Genomic DNA, 19,798 nt, shown 5'->3' with positions numbered 1-19,798 from the left:
TCAGTTCTTGTGCTGAATTATGGAAATTCTGATAAGTATGGCACATCAGAACTGATCACCAGTCGCTCGTAAGTTGTTCGTAACTTTACGATCAGCTTTATGAAACAGGGCCCAGGGGATGGGGACCCTGGACAGCTACAAAACACGCACACTTTGCCGATATACGGTGCGGCACGGCCACTGCACTGGCACCAGGGAGGTTCGGTGGACCTCCCTGCTGGCACCGTACCTTCCGACACTGCACACACATGCACATAGTCACAATGACATGAAAATGTATACAAACTCGATACCGTACAATCCTCACAAGCATTTGTACAGTACAATTTATCCGCTTAAAATATCACAAACGGGGAAAAATACGAACAACGCGCGAAATATGCGTGGAATATCAGCAATTGTTCGCAAAAATGTTGCCACTATCGCGTTCACGACGTACCGAATGCGCTGTACATGTACATCACTAGTCCAGTAGGCCGGCCCGCCGCGCCGCCCATCCAACTACAGTGCAGTTCGACTGCTTTGTGGGTCATTCCTTCTTGCCGATCGGCCGAGCTCGCAGTGTGAAATGCATGCGTTATTACATACGCACTACACATAGAAGCTACAGCTGTACAGTCTACAGCTAAGTAGAGGACGCAAGGCGTAAAAATTAGAAATGAGACGTCACGATTGGTAGGTGAATTGTCGATCTTTTTTTTTTCGGCGGCCGAAAAAATAGTAGAAGTCAAAACAGTCGATGCGGCAACTGAAAATCGATGCGGGCGGGGAGCGGGCTGGAACGAGAATTATGAATTTCTTGGTATTTTCAGCGCCATTTTGAAAATAGTAAATAGTAAAAAAATCGATGCGGCGGCCAAAATCGATGCGCGCGAGGACGAGAAACTGGTTTCTTTTTTTACTTGGCCTTATCTATGCCATAGCTCCCTGCCTCAAATTCCTGTAAAATTAGATGGAACTCTCTAAGAGAATCATTTATTCTACATTATTCACGGAGATAGTAATTTCAATTTCAGGTTGTTCAGGCAGTTTACTCTGCTATTATTACTAAACAGACCAATTAGTGTCTAGTTGCATAATGTCCCCTGCCCTGTGTGTTTACGCTATCTACATTTCCCACTTAGTTATCAATAGCCGGGACCGAAGACAAGCCATGTCAATGGCAATGCAATGTTGGGCATCTAGTGATATAGTGCCAGCAGTATAACTCGGAATAACGTAATTTTAGATACCTCCGAGGGAGTTCAACCTAACAGTTAGACAGTCTACACTGTATATGGGGCATATGGCACATTTGGAACATGGTTATACAACTTAAGTGATAATATTCGACATATTCTCAACACACGCCTTACACTTACGTGGACCTGTCTCGTACATCAGACGATTGAGTTCATCATCGTGATCGCAGGCATAGCATAACAGTAGCTAATAGCGCATCACATGTGCATCATAGCCTTGCTCTCAGACGTCGAAGGCCCGCATAAAAGGCCAACCTATTAGGCCAAGTAAAATAAGAAACCAGTTTCTCGTCCTCGCGCGCATCGATTTTGGCCGCCGCATCGATTTTTTTACTATTTACTATTTTCAAAATGGCGCTGAAAATACCAAGAAATTCATAATTCTCGTCCCAGCCCGCTCCCCGCCCGCATCGATTTTCAGTTGCCGCATCGACTTTTTTGATATTTACTATTTTTTCGGCCGTGTCTGTAACTTGCTAGCTGTCCAAATCGGGTCCCCAGGCCATCGCACGCATGAACACATTCGAATGTGTAGAGGCCCGTTACGTACACTCTGCTCTGTAACGTTGCATCTGACGGCGATGTATTTTGAAGAGAACATGAGTGCGCTTTTCCAGCAAATGTGGAATTATGAAATGGGTGTATCTACAAACTAAATAACTTTTCCACGGATTCTGGTTTGTATCGTATTTCTGCGGGATACTTTTCTTTACGACGTAAATTCACAGACACGGCCGTGAATCGTATTCAACATCTGTAGTGTGGTATACAGGGCAGGGGAAGCTCGGTATATAAAACGAATACTGCTATAACGAGATATCGGTTATTACGAGGAAATTTTCCCGGTCCCAAATTTCCTTCCACACAAGTCCATGTAAAATGCTACTCTTATAGCGAGATTGGCTATAACGAAATAGCTGCTATAACGAGATAAATTTTGTGATTTCCAAACAAAGAAAAACATAGCCAATCAAACCTGATATAGCGAGGTAAAGCAAAATGTCTTCGGGTAAAGCTTAACTTCGCCTGTGCTATCACGGTCCGAGATTGTAAAGCTCGATGCGCCAAAAACTGTCTTGTACACACACATTTTCTTCATGACAGTTCACTCTACAGCTAGCACCGCATGTTGTACGTGTATGTGTGTGTGTGTGTGTGTGTGTGCACACTGATACATGCAGAAAATGTGGTGGGACGGCCGATACATGACATCATCATGACGTTTAGCAAGTGTGAGGCAATCTGATGCTGTGATTGGCTTTCTACGTAGGGAATTCCCCATCTACACACACACATGCAGTCATAATGTACATACAGAATGTGTCACACACACACAGCATTGTGCAGACCATATTCAAGCTTTCCACACACAACACCCATACCATAACCACATACCAATCCACAGACGGTCTTCACACAATCGCAAGCTATGTAGATTTACAAATTCAAACATCTATTCTACAATTAATAAGAAAAACATTCTTGATATCGGATTTCATTGGCGAAAAAACATCTTCTTACCCATAAAGGTGAGTAATTACCTCACACACATTAGCAAGTTATCAGTATTGATTGAAAGATGATGGGTAGTCCCACGTGTGCAAATTAGTGTCTTTATGTTATGCCTTCTTTTATGCCTACTGATATAACGAGATATCGGCTATAACGAGGAACACGACTCGGTCCCGACCATCTCGTTATATCGAGTTTCCACTTGTACAATCATCATCCAAACGATGAGTGATTATCAAATGTCTTTTTAGAACATGAATAAACATCTTTGTTTAATGCTATAATGCCATAAATCGTATCATTTTGACATTCATCTGCAATTGTACAAGCCAGTTTCCAGTTGAATGTGCTACAATTGTACTGTGAAGAAATGCATATACATACACTGTACCAGCTGTGTGGACACAAAATGTCAAAAACACAATAATAGATAAAGCAGTGTTTTGAATATCATGGAATTTATTTCAGTCGTACATTTGTTGAAAGACATGTTTTATACCTGTTTCAATTAATAGCACAATACATCAGAATTGCAAGTACACTGGTATCAGAAATGCCATTACAACACTAAATACCAGTATTAAGATGGTCATTTTCCCTTGACATCTGTAATGGAAAGAAAAAGCAAATGTATTTCTGCATGCATGAAGTTTCATTTCAAGTATGGTACATATATCTATTTGTTTTGTAAGTGTTTGAGAGTGCAGGCCAGACATACACTTGGGACCTGGTCTCTCATAACACAGCTACCACTTAACAGAGTGATATTTCATTTCATAAATTGGATATAGAAAATAGTAAAGCCCTCTCTCGTTACTTTCCTCAGAATTACCGGACGAGAAACACATATTACTTTCATTTTGACAATCCTCGAAAAAATAGTAAGATATCAAATAGTAAGGACCTCCCTCATCGCCTTGCTCAAAAAACCCGGACGAGAAACTACTTTCTTTTTTTACTTGGCCTTAAAATTTTGCTATGAACTAAGCTACTCTAATAGTATCATGTAGCAGGGGCGGATCCAGGAATTCTGTAAAGGAGGTGGGGGGGGGGGGGGGGCAACTAATATTTCTGGTGCCACTTCCGGGTTTCATTCCATTTTTCTTATTATTTCTTTTTTTAACGAAAAACAAAGGGGGGGGGGGGCGTACGCCGGTTGCGCCCCCTCTGAATCCGCCACTGTGTAGGGCCTATCATACGTAGACCCTATATATACCACGTATGAATGTAGGGCCTACTTCTGTATTCTGATCCATACATTTGATGACAGGAATAGGATTATATTGAATCGAAGTGATCTGAATACCTCTCAGTAATGGAGCTGAGCTGAACGAAAGGTGTAACTACATTTCATGTATTTATCTTTTTCTTTTTCTTTTTTGTTACAGAACAAAATTAATGGCCTGTAATATACATTCTGTTTGATAAGCTCTTCATTATACAGCCTAAGGTAACAAGACTGAGCCCATTGAGCGGTGATAGTAGATTTCTAAAGCCAGAAAATTGCTTCCGTTTCAAGAGTTCAGAAGCGAACAGAATTTGCTGGGCATCAGGTTTGTACATGTATCTGTAAGAATCAAGTTTGTATACCGCATAAGAGCATAAAAAAAACCCAAGGACGTATTTCACTATGACAAGTCCAAACTCGCAAGACAATCTGCCTGCCATAAAGGTTTTCAAAAGATAAGACAGGAAAAGGATTTAGAGCCTTTTTATTTCTGAAGCACGGCTGACCTTCTTTCTCCTGAAAATCTATAGACCGCCCACTCATCAACATCAGCGATTTTTATCAACTAAGAATAACAACTTTGAAAAAGTAGTCGAAAAGGTCATCATTTGGAGTGTTTACCTGATTTCTTCCCTGTTTTTCAACCTCTGAATAGCTGGTGTCCTTAGCTGACTTCCCTCAAGCATGAAGGGGGAAATTACTTGAGACAGACATACTAATGCTCATCCTTGTGTTGCGTCTGTTGTAATTATATGCATTTTTTGTTGTTTTCATTTTTTTATAACATGAGTGGGCAATCGTACGAGTATGGTGTCTAGGTTCGGTGTAAAAATGGCAGAGGTAAAAATGGCAGAGGTAAAAATGGCAGGGGTAAAAATGGCAGAGGTAAAAATGGCAGAGGTAAAAATGGCAGGGGTAAAAATGGCAGAGGTAAAAATGGCAGAGGTAAAAATGGCAGAGGTAAAAATGGCAGAGGTAAAAATGGCAGAGGTAGAAATGGCAGAGGTTAAAAATGGCAGAGGTAGAAATGGCAGAGGTAAAAATGGCAGAGGTAAAAATGGCAGAGGTAAAAATGGCAGGGGTAAAAATGGCAGAGGTAAAAATGGCAGGAGTACAAATGGCAGAGGTAAAAATGGTAGGGGTAAAAATGGCAGAGGTAGAAATGGAAGAGGTAAAAATGGCAGAGGTAAAAACGGCAGAGGTAATAATGGCAGAGGTAAAAATGGCAGAAGTACAATGTCAGAAGTATAATGAGAGCGATTTCGTGAGATATAAACGTATGAAGAGGTTTCGAATGATAGCCTAGCCAGAGCAAACTGTATTTATCGAATTTTCAATTCCAAATTGCAGGTTTGAAGAATATTGAATGAATTATGTTTTAAAGAGATTAGAACACTCTCAGCATTCTGGGTTTGATTCAAGTGCAGTGGCGTAATCTGTCTGTGTGCAGAGAAATAATAAACCAGCTAAGAGCCTAGTAGTCCTATGGTAAATTATTTTATTATTCAGTATTATCATTATTATCATTATTATTATTATCATTATCATTATTATTACCTATCATTATAAGGGGGTTCCAACAATGCTGCAAAGCCCTTAAACAGTTTAATCCTACGTTGTTTCGCCCAATGAAGTTATCACACACACTCACACACACACACACACACACACGAACCCACTTTTGGTATAGACATATATACGCAGATATACATACTCTCACATACACACTCTTACACAAACGAATTCCGCTCACGTCCAGGCTAGTATATTGTCATTATTTTTCATTTCTTGAACTGTTTAGTGTAAAGAAGTGAAGGAGACATAGTCGAAGCAAACCGCTAATTTTTCACCTGTTCAATAATTATTTTCTCACATTTAGGTTTCGTAGGAGCCTATTTATCTCACAAGGCCTGATCACGGCATAATGTAGAAGTAAAAATACAAAACGCAAAAAACAAACCACAGCAGATGTATCGGCAGACATAAGTAAGCTCTTGCAAAATATCTTATTACATTGTTCAAGTATCATACGGCGGAAAAAAAAAAATAAGCTTTTGAAAAATATTTTATTACATTGTTCAAGTATCACATGGCGCAAAAACAAAAATCTCGAAATTTCTCCTAGTGGTAACGGAAACCAAATGGAAACAGTAAAAGATCCGTGCCAATAATATCATTTTTCATACCTGCATGTCTGTTATCAAGCAATTTTATTTTCAGAAGTTTGCACGCTTTTAAAAATACTTATTAATATAGTATAGGACCTACCAGATCTAAAGTGAGTTTGATATTTTACTGACAAGATATACCTGTAGAGCTGTATAGTAGTTAATTATGTCCATTTTCAGGTGTACCGAGGCTCATCTTTTTACTGATATAATTGGATTGTTGACTGGCCGAGCGTTTTTCAAGTTACATGAGTGTCCCATATTTCTCCCCGTGTCCCATTTCTCCCCGGTCTCCCCCGTGCTTTATTTCAGGAGAAGAAGGCACGAAAAGCGCGTATTGCGAGAAAGGTGTCAGAAACATGAAGGAAAAAAATCTCTGTCACTTTTACCTCGTCCTCTCACATTTCAACGACTAAATTTTTATCAGTGGCATTTTTATCTCTAGCATTTTGACCACTGACATTTCGACCACTGACAACTTTACCTCTGACATTTTTACCACATAATCATTTACCTCTGCCATTTTTACCTCTGCCATTTTTACCTCTGCCATTTTACCCCTGCCATTTTTACCTCTGCCATTTTTACCCCCGCCATTTTTACCTCTTCCATTTTTACCCCTGCCATTTTTACCTCTGCCATTTTTACCTCTGCCATTTTTACCTCTGCCATTTCTACCTCTGCCATTTTTACCTCTGCCATTTTTACCTGGCACCGGTGTTCGATATATCTACTATTTATTGTGTGTTTCTTATTCTTCTCCATCAATTTGTTGGGTACACACACTCTGAAAAACCCAAATCAAAACTGACCCGGAACTGGGTCCGTTGGGGTCACCCAAAAAAATGACCCAAAAAATGACTTGGAATTTGGTCATGAAGACCCCGAATGGGGTCACCCTGACCTTATTCATGACTCTGAATGGGTCATATCTGACCCCATTCCTTGTCATTTCTGACCCATAGATGCCAAGTTTTTAAAAAAAAAGTGTATGAGTGAGATTGTCATGACTCAGCATCTCGGCGCGCGCACATGTCCGTGAGTGAGGGAGCGAAGAGACTGAGGGAGGGGAGGTGGGTGACTGCCCTCCCACGATTGGGAGCTTTTTAAATTTTTAGCTCTAAATGGTGCAGGCTGGTGCATACTTAAGTGACTATTTTTTACTTATTTTGAAAGACAAAAAGGAAATATGCCTTCAATTGCAACTCTCACTTGAATCCTTTAGCTATGCTTCAAGTTATGAATCGATGTTCTTAGTTATTCTGCTTTATTTTACATTTCATATCTTATGTAGTTTACTATTCACATTGCGTTTTGTGTTTTCTTTTTCTTTCAAACTGATCAAATAATTGTGATGGGGTATAATGCGTACTTTGTATTTTGTCGTACTTTTTTGCTGGAGGTCTGATGGAGGAATAAATTAAACTGAACTGAACTGAACTACATACACAGGAAGGGAAGAGTTCCTAGCTCAGAGAAATTAATGTGAAAATGAGTGAGCATGACTGCGAAAGACTTGTCAGAAATAAATGAGTCAGAAACTGTGAAATTCAAGTTCTGGCTTCCTTTGCTCTTGAGTTGTGCCCATCAATGTGTCTTCTTCAGTCATTTTCATTCATCATGTACATGTATATCCTTCACATTATACATCAAACACACATACTTTCCCAGTGAAGAGCAAAAACACACTCTTGAAACATCCGAGTCAGAACTGATCCGGGACTGGGTCAGTTGGGGTCATACACCGTTCCGGGTCAGTAAGGACAAGGCTTGGGGTCAGATATGACCCATACAGAGTCATAAATTGGGTCTAGGTGACCCCATTCGGGGTCTTCATGACCAAATTCCAAGTCATTTTTGACCCGGAACGATGTGTGACCCCAACGGACCCAGTTCCGGGTCAGTTCTGACTCGGATGTTTTTAAGAGTGCATATTCTCGGATATAGGAGTCAAAATCCATTTGCCACAATTCAGAGTATGCTTTCAATACATCAAAACACGATCTAACCAGAAAATCACATAGGCTGACAGGATTTGCCAAGATAATGAACTGTTTGGGAGTATAAAATTTTGAGATCTGATGTCGATCTTTATAGTGCACGACGTTTTGGCTGTATATTATGTATATATATGTTTGCATTCTCGTCGTAACCCAACAGTAATCTTGTAATAACAGTGTTATTTCACACATTTCCTATGCATCTATGTACATTTTAGAACAAAAATTGACAAATTTGTGAGTATACTATTTTGAGAACATTGTTTCATTTTAAAGGGGAATGAAACCCAGATATGTACATTATAATATGCATCGAGTAAACGAGGCAATATTAGCACAACAAATTACGGAGGAAAACATTCGGCAATTTCGAAGAACATTCGGACAAACCTTTCAAAATGTTTGAATTTGTAAAATTTCGCTGCCGTCATCGTTGGATGAGAAGACTACAACACTTCATGACATCACGCATGGACAATTCTTTAAAAAATGCAAAAGTAAACCCAGTGTTTAAGAAAGATGATCCATGTCAAATTAGTAATTATAGACCAATTTCTATTCTTCCTAGTATTTCCAAAATTCTTGAAAAAATTAGATATGATAGGTTTTATAAATTTTTGCATAATCATACAGTTTTGAATTTACATCAATATGGTTTCCGAAAGAATTATTGTACAGATTTGGCTTTCGTCCATTTGTATGATCAAATTACAAACGCAATGGCAAATAGAAAACATGTTATAGGAGTTTTTATGGAATTATCTAAGGCGTTTGATACGTTACAACATGATATCTTACTTTTACAAGTTACATTTTTATGGTGTTCGCGGTGTTGCACTCTCGTGGTTTAGGGATTATTTAACACGTATAGACAGCCAAGGGCGTACCGAGGGGGGGGGGGGGGGGGGGGGGTGTTTGGGGTGTTCAAACACCCCCCTTTGCCAAAAGGGGGGTGTTTTGGGTGTTCAAACACCCCCCTTTGACAAAATGGGGGTGTTTGAGGTGTTCAAACACCTCCCTTGGGCAAAAGGGAGGTGTTTGAGCTATTCAACACCCCTCTTCAGCAATGTTTAGATGTTGACAAATGAAACAAAAGCTATCTTTACCGCTTTTATTTCCGTTTTGAATTCCGCCTTTCCTTTCTTTTGCGTTCATTTTCTCTCTCTCTTCCTTGTTTTATCTTAATGTTTGTGTGGATGATGATACATTATGGAGTTACATAATACTATACGCACTAAAGAACTCGTGTACAGTACGTATTAATACTACGTTACTGCACCGCGCGCGAAGCTGACGCGCAAACAGTAGACATTCCCGATCCCTGCTTTGCTTTCTGGCCATAGAGATGTATACTAATAATATACTAGAGCGCGGACTGCGTGTGGCGCGTACGTAGTGCTCGTGTGCCGAGATGAAGAGGCCGCGCGCAATCTTTGTCCGGGCAAAAACAAGCATCGGTCCGGCAGCGCAGTAGTGGTGGACACGTGAACACGTATACAATAAGCGCTCAAACACGTCTTGCCTTTCAGCAAAAAGATGAGGGGGTCGGAGATGAGAGAAGGAAACAACTCAAAAATTAAGTTGCTAGCAATCTCTTATTATGAGTGGTAAAGAAAATGAAAAAAAAAAATCACTTTATTCTCAACGGGGTAATACTTTCAAGCCGACCAACACGACCATGGTCCATGCAATACAAAGGGTTCTCTTGGTCTCTATACTGCCGGATGCCCCTTGTGATACAGTATACTGCGTCAATTTTTGTTTTGGTTTTTTTTAGGTGATCCGAGTATCCTCTCGGATCACCTTCTGTATCTGTACGGATTCTTTGTTTTTCTTCTTCTTTATTTCTCCTCAAAAGTTGTGCAGAGGTTAGCTCAGAAAGTGCATTGCCTCTCAATGTCAGACTTATACCATATATGTATCATGTCGCAAAGACGACAGCGCAAGTAAAATCATAGTGATCAGTCGACCGTGACGTCACTATGACGTCATTATATGAAAACACATTTTCATGCATATCTCATTAATGGAATGAAATATTTCAATGAAATTTACGTCACATATATTTTAAGTCAAGCGCATTCTACTCATATTCTCAAAATTCATTTTTATCTCAAAACGCGCGCGTACGCGCGCGTTGAAAAATTTGTATGCTCAAATCCAGCTCAAATTTTTTTTGCACACGTTTCAGACCATTTGGAGCATTTTTTGAAAAATTGAAAAAATTGGACGGACGCGTACGCGCGCGCACATATACGCACGCACAGCTAATATGAAATAGAAATTTTCAATTTTTTCACACGGATCGGATGTCCGAAATTTTAAGGAATATTTCTACCAAGTTTCAAGTCGATCCGACTCAATATGACGTCATACGGGCCCGTCAAATTCAAAATTCCGCGCGTGCGTCAATGGGGATACACAGTGCAACTATGCCAAAAAACCGCCAATTTTAAATCGGATTTTACTCGTCAGGATGGACGGTGACCCCCCCATTTTCTTTACATATTCTGAAAGGTGATGAGTTGTACATGTCATTTCATGGGCTGGCTATGCTGATAAAATGATTAAAAGATATCAAATTTCTTAATAAAGTAAAAAAAGTAAATTTTCAAAATGACGTCATCAAATTTCAAGTTTACTCGAGCGTATCTCACTAATCCTTTGCCAATTTTCACCCAAATTTCAATATGTTGTAGCTTATGAAATGTTCTTTCATAAATGTAATTAAACAATTTTAATTTGATGACGACATCACCTCGAAAAAATGGATTGAAGGTAACCTTGTCAAATTTGACCAGTTTACGTGTAATCTCTATGGGAGTGCAATTTTTATGGAAATGAAAATTGACATGACTATCTTTATCGAGCACTAGCTCACTTATGCTTCGGTGAATTTCTCTAAGATCTTAATATGTTGTAGCTGAGATGTAGGGCTATCGTAAGTGTGCCCTTCGTTTTTTCATACGTTGTCGAGATCACGTGAAAAAACTTGGTTGAAATTAAAGTTATCTTCGATGTATTGAAATATTTCTTTCTTTTTGCAACTTTCTTTGCAATAACTCAAGAAAAACAGCCCCTATCACCTTCATATTTTGCACATGTTTAGTTCATGTCACGAAAATTATTTCATAAAATTACAACTACTTGATCAGACGCCATCTTGGGTATGTAAATTAGGGTCAAAGGTCATAGATGTTTCATCCTGTATCTTGGTGAATACATGTCCTATCTTTCCCATATTTTGCACACGGAAAGACCATGTTACAAGGATCATTACACAAAATAACCACTTTTTACTCAGATGCCATCTTGTCTGTGCAAATTGAGGTCAAAGGTCATATGTACTTCTTTTTGTATCTTCGTTATGACGTGTTATCTCTATGGGAGGGAATTTTTTTAAATGTGAAAATTGACATGATTGTCTTTATCGAGCACTAGCTCACTTACCCTTCGGTGAAGTTCTCCCAGATTTTAATATGTTGTAGCTGAGACTTTGCGCTATCGTTATGTGCCATTCGTTTTTTTCATACGATGTCGGAATTACGATAAAAAAACTTGGTTGAAATTAAAGCTTAGCTTCTATGTATTGAGATATTTCTTTCTTTCTGCAACTTTCTTTGCAATAACTCAAGAAAAACACGCCCTATCACCCCCATATTTTGCACATGTTTAGTTCATGGCTCGTACATTATTTCGTAAAATAACAACTACTAGATCGGACAACATCTTGGGTATGTAAATTAGGGTCAAAGGTCATAAATGTTTCACCTTGTATCTTAGTGAATACTTGTCCTATCTTTCCCATATTTTTCACACGTATAGACGATGTCGCGAGAATCATTTCACAAAATAACCACTATTTCATCAGATGCAATCTTAGGAGTGCAAAGGTGGGTCAACGGTCATATGTACTTGTTACTGTTTCTTCGTTATAGTGTATACAGAATTTGGTACCTAACATGGCAGATATGACTCCCTTTGCTAAATGAGAATGCAAACATCACACGGCCAATGTCTCTAAACACAGATGAAACTTGTATGGTCATGCCTATTGCGATCAGGACTCGAATCATTGATAAAAAAAAATCGGATCACCTTAATTTGTCAGTGATGACAAATTACAATCTCTAGTTTTTTTTGCAGTTATATTTTTTTTTCTGTATGAGGGGACTGCATTCTATAGTCCTATCTGTGTATACGAGTGTTTCATTGTATTTCTTTTTTTTTCTGGTGGTGGTGAAAATGAAATAAATCATTTTTATAAGTACGTGTAGGCATATTGGTTCCATGACATATTGATGTTCAAGCTCGAAATGCTAATGTTGAAGCTTACATAAGCCCTAACCCAAATCATAACACCCACGGTGACCCTAATCCTAATCCTCACCCTGCCTTTCTTACAAGAATCAAAAGCCCAATCAGACCCATGATGGTAATTCTACTTTCAGAAAGATATCAATGCCGGAGCATGTATGTCCTGTCACCAGGCATATATTACGTATTCTGAGCTTTTCTCACACTATCTTAGTGAAATTAACTGCTGGTATAGCAAAGGGTGGAGGAACGATTTTTTTTTTTTTTTTTTTTGGGGGGGGGGGGCTCAAGGGCCAAATAGGGCACTTAGAAATGAGCACTTTTTTAACTTAAAAAGGGGAGTTTTTGTTTTTGTTTTTTTTTTAACGGGGCAAATGTCCCCTCCCCGGTTCCGCCGACCTTGCATATAGTTATGTACTGTATTAGCTATCTATATTATAGTAGCAATAGATCGAGAATAGCTGAGGGAGGGCGGAGTGCCCCTGACGAATTTTGCAAGACCTTTTCTTTTCTTTTTCCTTCTTTTTTTTTTTGCCTTGAATCGATCTGTTTAACACACACTATATCAATGTAATTTTAGTTACTTGTGAAAGTAATCTCCGCTCCCCTTCTTTTCTCCTGTTTCTACATCCAAAAGCAGCACATGAACCAGGCATTTTGCAACATAAATCTATGCTACTTGAAGTAGAATTTGCGAATTTAAGAACATTTTTCGATTTCCAAACTCCGATGGAGACCTTGGCATAGATGCCAGCCTACTGCCGTTGCATCCCGTCGTCGATCTCCCTGCATGCTCCGTAGCGCTACACGTTATCGGTACGGTCGCTAGTCGAAATTTGCCCGGACCAAAATGGCGAACGCCTCCTTCTATCGGTCACAGGGATTTTACGGAGTCCGCCCTCTAGTGTTCTTAGTATACATCTCTATGTTTCTGGCCGAATCGCGAAGATACATTGCGCATAATGTTCACCGTTTACCGGTATTATACCGTACGCGGTATACCGTAAATTGTGTATGATGCATAATATTATGTGTGTACAATGCATGCTGCGCTGCTATACAAATGATGCACAGGATAGAGTGTGTTAGCGTAGGCGTGGTGCACTCGAGGGTATTTACAATTGTGAAACATGCACTACATTGTAAATACCCGAGAGTGAGCTACGCCTCCACTAACGCCACGAAATAATCCTGTGCATCATTTGTTTTATAAAATGGGTCGAAAATTCGAAAACTAACATCATTTTTCAGCGTTTTTCACGTACCTTTGTGGGTCAAGACGTCCGAAGATGTTCGTCCCAAACATTTACGCACGTCGCACTTGCGGAAGTCCCACACATACAGTATAAGTATAATGGGGGGTTGGGTTTCCGGACACTTAAGTTCCCGCATGAAAACCTACTTATTTTACATAGAATATGCACCATTTACCTTAAAGACTTGACATAGACTCCTCATATAGGCCTACTAGACAACATACTCTGAAAACGGCGTGAGAATTAACCTGCTAAATCGTTGGATTTGCTCTTCAAAGTGACTCCATGTACGCGTCCGGTCCCATAACGCTTGGTCTACTGTACTGTACAAAGTGTACGTAGAGTATACGTACGTACGCCACACATGTTATGCACAAGGGAAGTACAGGCCGGCCGGCCGGCGCAGCCCGAACTAGAAGTTGTTTACAGGATTGACAGCGCGTATGCATTAAATTCATCAAAGGAGCCGCCGCGCGCACAGACGATCGGCAATCTACCATAGGATTACAGGCAGTGCAATTGTACTGAAGTAAAGGAAGGAGGTGTGTCTCATTTCAGCGCTTCCTATCGGCTACATTCTTGAACCCATTTTTATAAAGCCTATTAGGCCAAGTAAAAAAAGAAAGTAGTTTCTCGTCCGGGTTTTTTGAGCAAGGCGATGAGGGAGGTCCTTACTATTTGATATCTTACTATTTTTTCGAGGATTGTCAAAATGAAAGTAATATGTGTTTCTCGTCCGGTAATTCTGAGGAAAGTAACGAGAGAGGGCTTTACTATTTTCTATATCCAATTTATGAAATGAAATATCACTCTGTTAAGTGGTAGCTGTGTTATGAGAGACCAGGTCCCAAGTGTATGTCTGGCCTGCACTCTCAAACACTTACAAAACAAATAGATATATGTACCATACTTGAAATGAAACTTCATGCATGCAGAAATACATTTGCTTTTTCTTTCCATTACAGATGTCAAGGGAAAATGACCATCTTAATACTGGTATTTAGTGTTGTAATGGCATTTCTGATACCAGTGTACTTGCAATTCTGATGTATTGTGCTATTAATTGAAACAGGTATAAAACATGTCTTTCAACAAATGTACGACTGAAATAAATTCCATGATATTCAAAACACTGCTTTATCTATTATTGTGTTTTTGACATTTTGTGTCCACACAGCTGGTACAGTGTATGTATATGCATTTCTTCACAGTACAATTGTAGCACATTCAACTGGAAACTGGCTTGTACAATTGCAGATGAATGTCAAAATGATACGATTTATGGCATTATAGCATTAAACAAAGATGTTTATTCATGTTCTAAAAAGACATTTGATAATCACTCATCGTTTGGATGATGATTGTACAAGTGGAAACTCGATATAACGAGATGGTCGGGACCGAGTCGTGTTCCTCGTTATAGCCGATATCTCGTTATATCAGTAGGCATAAAAGAAGGCATAACATAAAGACACTAATTTGCACACGTGGGACTACCCATCATCTTTCAATCAATACTGATAACTTGCTAATGTGTGTGAGGTAATTACTCACCTTTATGGGTAAGAAGATGTTTTTTCGCCAATGAAATCCGATATCAAGAATGTTTTTCTTATTAATTGTAGAATAGATGTTTGAATTTGTAAATCTACATAGCTTGCGATTGTGTGAAGACCGTCTGTGGATTGGTATGTGGTTATGGTATGGGTGTTGTGTGTGGAAAGCTTGAATATGGTCTGCACAATGCTGTGTGTGTGTGACACATTCTGTATGTACATTATGACTGCATGTGTGTGTGTAGATGGGGAATTCCCTACGTAGAAAGCCAATCACAGCATCAGATTGCCTCACACTTGCTAAACGTCATGATGATGTCATGTATCGGCCGTCCCACCACATTTTCTGCATGTATCAGTGTGCACACACACACACACACACACATACACGTACAACATGCGGTGCTAGCTGTAGAGTGAACTGTCATGAAGAAAATGTGTGTGTACAAGACAGTTTTTGGCGCATCGAGCTTTACAATCTCGGACCGTGATAGCACAGGCGAAGTTAAGCTTTACCCGAAGACATTTTGCTTTACCTCGCTATATCAGGTTTGATTGGCTATGTTTTTCTTTGTTTGGAAATCACAAAATTTATCTCGTTATAGCAGCTATTTCGTTATAGCCAATCTCGCTATAAGAGTAGCATTTTACATGGACTTGTGTGGAAGGAAATTTGGGACCGGGAAAATTTCCTCGTAATAACCGATATCTCGTTATAGCAGTATTCGTTTTACATACCGAGCTTCCCCTGCCCTGTATACCACACTACAGATGTTGAATACGATTCACGGCCGTGTCTGTGAATTTACGTCGTAAAGAAAAGTATCCCGCAGAAATACGATACAAACCAGAATCCGTGGAAAAGTTATTTAGTTTGTAGATACACCCATTTCATAATTCCACATTTGCTGGAAAAGCGCACTCATGTTCTCTTCAAAATACATCGCCGTCAGATGCAACGTTACAGAGCAGAGTGTACGTAACGGGCCTCTACACATTCGAATGTGTTCATGCGTGCGATGGCCTGGGGACCCGATTTGGACAGCTAGCAAGTTACAGACACGGCCGAAAAAATAGTAAATATCAAAAAAGTCGATGCGGCAACTGAAAATCGATGCGGGCGGGGAGCGGGCTGGGACGAGAATTATGAATTTCTTGGTATTTTCAGCGCCATTTTGAAAATAGTAAATAGTAAAAAAATCGATGCGGCGGCCAAAATCGATGCGCGCGAGGACGAGAAACTGGTTTCTTATTTTACTTGGCCTTATAGGCACATTGCATGCTAAGTTAGTAGTATCAACTACCAACAGTGGCGTATCTGGGGGGGGGGGGGAAGAGGGGCACGTGAAAAAAAAACGAGAAAAAGAAGAAGAAGAAGAAAAAAAACGACGAAGAAAAAGAATAAAAAGAAGAAGAAGAAGAAGAAGAAGAAGAAGAAACCCTCGCCCGGACGGGGGAAGGAGAATGGGGGGGGGGGGGGGGGGGGGGAGCAGAAAACCAAATCAAACAAGATAAAAACAAAACATGAATTCCATGTTTTGTAACGCTGAAATATAAAAATTTTCGGCTCGCTCGCTGCGCCCGCTCGCCAAGAATTATCCAAAAAAAAAATAAATAAGAAGAACAAAACGTCATGATGACGTGGAAATATAAAAATTTCGGCTCACTCACTCGTAGTAATTTAGAGTATTTTTCCAAGTCCTTAGTTTGTTGGCATAAATCGTTATCTATGAAGCCGTCACTATATCTTGATTAGAATTGTAAGATTTAATAACCAAAAAATGACAAGAATTCCATGTTTTGTAAGGTGAAATACAAAAATTGTCGGCTCGCTCGCTGCGCTCGCTCGCCAAAATTTATCAGATTTTATATCACCCTCAAAAAAACCCTTTTAAGTGCTCGAAAAAGCATATCAAGTGGACTTTTTTTTAAAGTCCCTACCGGGATGGGATTGGGGTTGAACACTGTTGGTATAAATCGTTATCTATAAGACTGTCACTATATCTTGATTAGAATTGTCATTCGAAGATTTAATAACCAAAAATTACAAGAATTCCATGTTTTGTAAGCTGAAATACAAACATTTTCGGCTCGCTCGCTGCACTCGCTCGCCAAAATTCTTCAATATCTATCACATTTAAATCACCCTCAAAAGACCCCTTCTAAGTGCTTGAAAAAGCATATCATGTGGACTTTTTTTAAGTCCCTACCTAGATGGGGTTGGACACTGTTGGTATAAATCGTTATCTATAAGGCCGTCACTATATATTGATTAGAATTGTAATTCGAAGATTTAATAACCAAAAATGACAAGAATTCCATGTTATGTATAAAGCTGAAATATAAAAATTTTCGGCTCTCTCGCTGCGCTCGCTCGCCAAAATATTTAAAAATTTAGGGTTGCCTATTACATTTAAATCACCCTCAAAAGACCCCTCTTAAGTGCTTCAAAAATCATATAATGAGGACTTCTTTAAAATCCCTACCGGGATGGGGTTGGGGTTGAACACTTTTTCAGAAATTAGGGGCGCAATTTTCGCGCTTGCCCCGGGCGCCGTTTTCCCTATATAGATACACCACTGACAGTGGCGTAACTACGGGGGGCATGGGGGGCACGTGCCCCCCCCCCCCCCCCATCCGCTGGTAAAAAAAAAAGACAAAAAAAGAAAGAAAAAACCTACGAAAATGGTAATTCAAGGGTTAGTAAACTGCTTTTGAAATTGACATGAAAGGATGATCAAGAAAAAAAGACATTTTTCTAAGATTTCTTTTAACCATATTATTAAAGAGGTATAACATTGTTCAAAAAGCCCGGAGACGACAAAAGATTGTGATTCAGCGTGATTCCTGCTTGGCATTTTGAATACAAGCAGGATGTGCGCAGTGTACTCAGAATATCGGAATGGCAAAAAGAGTCGCTGCAATGTTGCGCAATGTGATGTTTATAGGTTGTACACATTTGCTATCAAAGCTTGATCATTGATTTTGCAGTGTTGCTTTACATACTAGTCTATATCAAAATGCCTTACATTGCCAATAATAAGACTTGACCTTGGCTATTTCCTAACTTTTCCATCTATTTGAAACACACACACTCACAAACACAAACAAATTAGGGGATGCTCTATATAAAGTGCCGATTTTGGACGTCCTTCTCCCGCTTGGTCACTTCGACGCCCCCTCGCTGGTCATACCTCCCCAATCATGAACATAAACCGACACCCTTGACCACCAGTGGCGGATCCAGGGGGCGCACCGGGCGCCCCCTCCCTCCAATGCGAAAAAAATATATATACATGTAGCTACAAACGACAGTTTTTGGACGGTAAAATATCAAAATTTTCAAGCTCGCTCGCTTCGCTCGCTCGCATTTAATCGTTATAATGCCATTCTCCTGATGTTACTGCCAGTAATTGCCAGCAGCAGTTGCGCCCGATGAGCCACGCCCCCCCCCCCCCCGAATTTCCAAAGCGAAAAGATATAGCTACAAACGGCAGTTTTGGGACTGTAAAATGTCAAAATTTTCAAGCTCGCTCGCTTCGCTCGCTCGCATTTAATCGTTATGCAATTCTCCTGATGTTGCTGTCAGTAATTGCCAGCAGTTGCGCCCGGTGCACCCCCTCCCCTTGATTTCCAAAGCGAAAAAATATAGCTACAAACGTCAGTTTGGGGACTGTAAAATGTCAACATTTTCAAGCTCGCTCGCTTCGCTCGCTCGCATTTAATCGTTATGCAATTCTCCTGATGTTGCTGTCAGTAATTGCCAGCAGTTGCGCCCGGTGCGCCCCCTCCCCTTAATTTCTAAAGCGAAAAAATATAGCTACAAACGGCAGTTTTGGGACTGTAAAATGTCAACATTTTCAAGCTCGCTCGCTTCGCTCGCTTGCATTTAATCGTTATGCAATTTTCCTGATGTTGCTGTCAGTAATTGCCAGCAGTTGCGCCCGGTGCGCCCCCTCCCCTTAATTTCTAAAGCGAAAAAATATAGCTACAAACGGCAGTTTTGGGACTGTAAAATGTCAACATTTTCAAGCTCGCTCGCTTCGCTCGCTTGCATTTAATCGTTATGCAATTTTCCTGATGTTGCTGTCATTAATTGCCAGCAGTTGCGCCCGGTGCGCCCCCTCCCCTTAATTTCTAAAGCGAAAAAGTATAGCTACAAACGGCAGTTTTGGGACTGTAAAATGTCAAAATTTTCAAGCTCGCTCGCATTTAATCGTTATGCAATTCTCCTGATGTTGCTGTCAGTAATTACCAGCAGTTGCGCCCGGTGCACCCCCTCCCCTTGATTTCCAAAGCGAAAAAATATAGCTACAAACGGCAGTTTGGGGACTGTAAAATGTCAACATTTTCAAGCTCGCTCGCTTCGCTCGCTCGCATTTAATCGTTATGCAATTCTCCTGATGTTGCTGTCAGTAATTGCCAGCAGTTGCGCCCGGTGCGCCCCCTCCCCTTAATTTCTAAAGCGAAAAAATAAAGCTACAAACGGCAGTTTGGGGACTGTAAAATGTCAAAATTTT

This window comes from Diadema antillarum, unplaced genomic scaffold (assembly GCF_040938485.1).
Source record: "Diadema antillarum isolate AM-2024a unplaced genomic scaffold, OU_Dant_1.0 scf00000037, whole genome shotgun sequence".
NCBI lineage: Eukaryota > Metazoa > Echinodermata > Echinoidea > Diadematoida > Diadematidae > Diadema > Diadema antillarum.
This window is presented reverse-complemented; position numbering follows the sequence as displayed.